Genomic DNA, 5,527 nt, shown 5'->3' with positions numbered 1-5,527 from the left:
CGATGTTTTACCCCGGTGTTTCACATTTTCTTTTTACATTTCTTTCTACCGTTTGAAAAATGGCGACGGTCATCATGCGATTGAGCACATGTACTGACGGTACATGTGCAGATCAGAGACCACACAGCGCAGCGCGCGTGGCCACGTGCAATACGTACGAGAGCTAGCTACGGGCGCGGGCTGTCGGCCAGCGCCACCGCGGTATACGGTACCCAGACCCAGCGCTTAGCTCGCAAGATCTTGAAGTTAAGAGTGACTGACCAGAATCAGAATGGCGACCTGGCAAATCTTATTAAAAGAATGGGACCATGAAGACCTCATTGAAACTTTCGAAGGTGAGTTCTTTGTAGCGTTTTACCTTGGTCTTTATAAATGTTAAACTTGAATGGCTTAAAATCAATTGGCCGACTCACAATCTACCGTTGTTCGTAGATTCTAGCCTCGGCCTACGACGTCATTGAAGTTAACGGTACCGTTCGCCCGTGACAACCTGCCCTGCCGGCACCGAGGGCCATCCTTGGCTTAGCCAGGCAGCTTTCGGGCCTAGGGCTATAGGCGGATTGGGCGGATAACCAATAATGTCAATACAAATTGGTATGTCTAAGACTAAATTAGCCATCACCATTTCTGCACTTCATACAGTTTCATTCTAGGATTCTACTTGATCTAGATTATAGATCTAGGCCTAGGTCATTTGGGGTCAATAAACATAAAATATGCTGATTTTTTTTTTATGTTATAACTTGAACACAATATATGGACCTAATTCATGAACTTGGACATAGGGGTAACCAAGTATAACTGATCATCAGGGTCACTGTACTTAGAAAATGATCAATTTTTTTATGTTCATTACTTTAAAAGTATAAGGGCATATTTCATGAGGCTTAAAAGGTTATTAAATATTGCTGATAATCTTGTATGAGTGTTAGGTCACATGATCAAGGTCAAAGATCATTAAGGGTCAAACTTCGTCCATGTTGGGGTGACATCACTGAAATCTTATTCTTAATCAGATATAACATTTATTAATTTTTGAAGAATATTTTGGAAGTAGGCCCTATATCCTTTTCACATAAATCAAGTATCAGCAAATGGACAAATGTGATCTCGGGTCAAAGTCAACATGTTATAATCATTATCAAATGCATGTGTAATTTTTTCCTCTCTGTTTTACATGTAGTTGTTTTCAAAGTCAACACTGCTGCAATAATGAATTATGTGATCCAGGCGAAACTGCCAGAGGGGATCCACTTTTTTTCATAAATGTGAAGTACTTTACATTTAAGCCTATTATTAATTTCTTTTCAAATATTTGTTTCTCCACAAACAGTAAACGGAATTGATGATAGCTTCTGGCTGTTGGAGAGCGAGGAAATTAAAGAGCTTATTCCAAAGATGGGACCTAGGCTAAAATTCATCCAAAAATTCTCTGTACAGGTATGACTATTTTGTATTCTAGTTGTAAAGCCTGTGTATAGTTTTGGTAAATCCATCATATCACTATTCCAATTCATTGCTAGCTAATATGAATGGATATGCCCTATAACAGTTATGAGGTGGAGGATATGAAATGAAAATGTATTTTACAGGATAAATTTTGCGATTTACATGAAAATTTAATTTGATCGGGTGCCCAATCAAAATAAAATATCTGCATGATTTTGTTTTTTCAATGAAAACCTACTCCAGAGCATGGAATGGGTTGAACTTTCTGGATAAATTATTTGTCTGTTATTAAGGATATCTAATCTTTAAATTAGATAAATGCTCAAAGACATTTTTTTTTTAATTTAAAAACAAGCATCGCCGGGAGAAAGCGCTGATATCCAAAATTTGAACATTTGAAATTTTCTCAGAAGGGGTGGTTGGAAAAATATCTAGCGGTCTCTATGCTTCAGTAAGACTTTTATAACAATTATATTTGATTATCAATCACATTGTTGAGCCTTTACCAAAGCTATACACAGGCTTTAATCATCATTGATATTCAAAATATTAAATAAAAATATGTAATATGATGGGTAATTTTGAAACATTGCCTACCAGGTACATGTTTGTATTTTTTTTTCATTTGATTACAACTTTGCTGATATTTCTGAACTGTTGAATTTGAATTTTAGAGTAAAAACTATGTTTCAACCTAGAAAGATATGATGAGACCTTGATATTAAGAAATTAAATAAAACAAAAAAGAAAAACAGATTAAAATATGAATAAAAATTAAATAAAGACAACAAAAGAAAAATTTATTCATGACTGAAAAAAAAATACAAATGATACATGTAGTAAGATTTTAATAAATAACAGGAAATGGGAAAAAATAAATTTCTGAAAAAGAAATATCAATAGTTCATTATCACTTTTAACAGTTAAGTTTATCCATATGGAGAATTCATATTTTGTCAACTGATAATTCTTGTCTCATCCCAAAGTGTATGTATCTCCAGGGATGTGTTTTGATTATTTAATAATTCATTTTGTTTTTCTCCAGTAACTGCTGCCAGAAATAATCAACATGTCATCTTTCATCTGCTGCTAAAATTCCTGGAGGAATTTCTGGGCTATTTTGCCACCTGAAAGTAGTCTGGTATACTAACATCTACTTGCACAAAACTTGTTTGTGTAGAATGTAAGGAAATTTTGAGCCGTGGATCATCATACAAAAGGCACCTCATAGGGCATTTGCAACCCCCTACAGTTCAGGCTGATGACCAGTGCCAAGCTAGTAGAGTTCCTCATATTGACATATCTGACTTATCTAATGTAAGCAGTCATGGGGAATCAAGTGATGATGACTGGAATCGTGTTGAAATGAATGCAGATGCTGATATCGTTAATGACACTGAATATGATTCTCAAGAAAGCACATCAGACCTTGTAGCTGCTTTTTAGCTCATTTACAAAGCATTTTAATTACTGTTAACTTGGAGTGTTATTGTCAAGAAATCATGGCTCTTGTAAGACTTTTAAACAATCCCTGTTTAGAAAGGGAAGCACCTTTAGTTGTTATTTGTATAATTTTTGTTTGTTTTATTGTTTATATTCAAAAGGAACTAGTACACCTTTTTTCAACAGGCTTTTTAAAAGGTTTAGCCTTAAGAGATTCATAATTTCTTTTTATAACTCAATTTTGATCATTGTCATTTATAGAGCATACATTTAAGTTGTTCAAGAATGCATGTTTCTTTGAAGACATTACAGGGGGAAACTACATTGATATCATTTTTTTTCAATTCTTTTGATCTTAGTTGTAATTGAGAACTGTTATTACCATCACCATGTGTAAACTGAATAAGTGTTATATGGTGTAACATGCCAGTAAATGGTTCATGGCCTTCTAGTTTTAGTGAGCTCTGTGTGAAGTAATTACAATGGAGGAACCTTTATAGATTTGATAGTCATATTCTATTGTAATGACTTGTTTATTTGATTAAGATGCCAGAAAGATACAATGGTAGATTTTTCCGCACCCATTTTGCCCCCCCCCCAAAAAAAAAAAGGTTAAAAACTGTCCAGTATTCGTTGTGAACTCAATAATTAATATTTCAAAGTTTTTCCTATAAACTGTAAGAATGCTTAATGTTGATATCCCTCTCAAGACGTCATGTCAAGTCTTTTATATTAAAATGGGAGAACACCCGATTGCACTTTATGTGCATAAACATAATTCAATGACACATTGCTCCCTATATAGGTTAAAATTGCCATCAGTTCAGGCTACAATGGTAAGATATGCCAAGAATCTATCTCAGTCTATTGAGACTATAGCCTTAAAATGTAATTGATACCAATGTTAAGAGTGAAAGCACTTTTGTCAATAATTTTAGAAAGACATAGGGAAAGCAGAGGTCCAAAAGATATCAACAGTGTGTATGGGTATTCAATAAAGGGGACATTTCTCATGATATTTTAATTTCATATGCAATACCCCCAATACAATGAAATCTTTTTAGAATACAATACTTTATTTTAAGATACATTTTTCTGAAAGTTGCTTCGAACATGCAACCAATTTAAATCAAAAACCAAAAACAAAATGGGGTTGTGTATGTGATAGGGCATACATTTGTTTACAAACATGTGGAGGTAAAAGTTTACCATTCAATGAAAATAATCAATTTTTCAATTGAATCATGTGATATTGATTATAAGAGAAAGTACTAGCCCAAGATTTACATTGGATACTGTGTACTAAGCCGTTACAAGAATTTTGCATAATTGATAGAAATACAGAATACCGTATACATGGTATAGGTGGCACATATATCTGAGAAGTGTTTATCTGGTGGTCACATGTATCTATTGTAAACAAAAGCTTACAAGAAAGAGTTTTTGGTCTTCTACCCCCCCCCCCCCCTCCCCCCTGGTGATGGGGGAGGTATGTTTTGAAATATGACACCGAGAGAGCAAAGGCCCATTTTCTTTATAAATATGTCTGATATAGTGATTAGATTTGATTTATGCTTATTTCAGATGTAAGTCATGGCATGTCACAGAAAAGTCAAGATTTCTTTGTAAAGAAGTTGTAATGAACATATTGCAGCTTTATTATTTTACCTTAAAAAAAAGTTAAATGCAAGTTGGTGAATTAATTTTAAGAACTTAATTTCTTTTCTATCTGATGTTTTATTGTCAAGTGATGTTATTTCTTAAAATAAACACCAAATAATGTACATGGTTTCTTTGTCAAATATTTGACTTATTTATGCATTTTGATTTTCTATGCATGTTCACATAGTCAAATGTTGCCCCTCCCGTCTATATTTGGAAGGTAGTAATACACTAATTTAGCTAAAATGATTTGGGAAATATCTTGACACAATTAGATTTTTTTTCAAAGGCAGTTTGACTACTTATTACACCTGTATCATTTTATGTCACAATGGTTATGATTTTTTGCATGGTAATTTACAATGTCAACTATAATATTTTAGGCTTCAGGTATGTAGGTTGGTTTTGAAAATAGAAAATGAATTAAATGGGTTTTGTAGATAACATGATTTGAATAATTTTGAAATTTACTTTTAGGTAAAAATTACATAAAAGTTATGAAGTTCCAATTTAATATCACTTTACATAATTTCTGTAGAACATTCAAGTTAGGTAATATTTACACAATGAATTGGGTTTTGTAGTTTACATAATGATTTACATAATATTTGTGAAATTTGCTTTTAGGTAAATATTACATAAAAGTTATGAAGTTCCTATTTAGCATCACTTTTTACATAATTTATGTAAAACATTCAAGTTAGGTAATATTTACACAATAAATTGGGTTTTGTAGTTTACATAATGATTTACATAATATTTGTGAAATTTGCCTTTAGGTAAATATTACATAAAAGTTATGAAGTTCCTATTTAACATCACTTTTTACATAATTTCTGTAAAACATTCAAGTTATGTAGTATTTCATTGATCTTTCGGCAGTCTCTCAAGATTTTTGCGGAGATCACTGTAAGACTCATGAGAGATTATTGAAAGATCATTGAAAGACGATTGAAAGACCAGGCAAAGTCCA

The 5,527-nt window shown here is 32.8% G+C and overlaps 1 long non-coding RNA gene across 1 annotated transcript; it reads left to right on the top strand.

The window, feature by feature from the left end:
• On the top strand, positions 1–4,676 carry LOC121426842. Its single transcript, XR_005971639.1, has 3 exons — positions 1–335; positions 1,334–1,440; positions 2,495–4,676. It is a non-coding gene; the product is annotated as an uncharacterized LOC121426842 (long non-coding RNA).
• Positions 4,677–5,527: the final 851 nt, after the last annotated feature.

Source organism: Lytechinus variegatus, chromosome 13, assembly GCF_018143015.1.
Source record: "Lytechinus variegatus isolate NC3 chromosome 13, Lvar_3.0, whole genome shotgun sequence".
In the NCBI taxonomy this organism is placed as follows: Eukaryota; Metazoa; Echinodermata; class Echinoidea; order Temnopleuroida; family Toxopneustidae; genus Lytechinus; species Lytechinus variegatus.
Note: the sequence above shows the minus strand (reverse complement) of the source record. Positions and strands in the feature narration are given on the sequence as shown.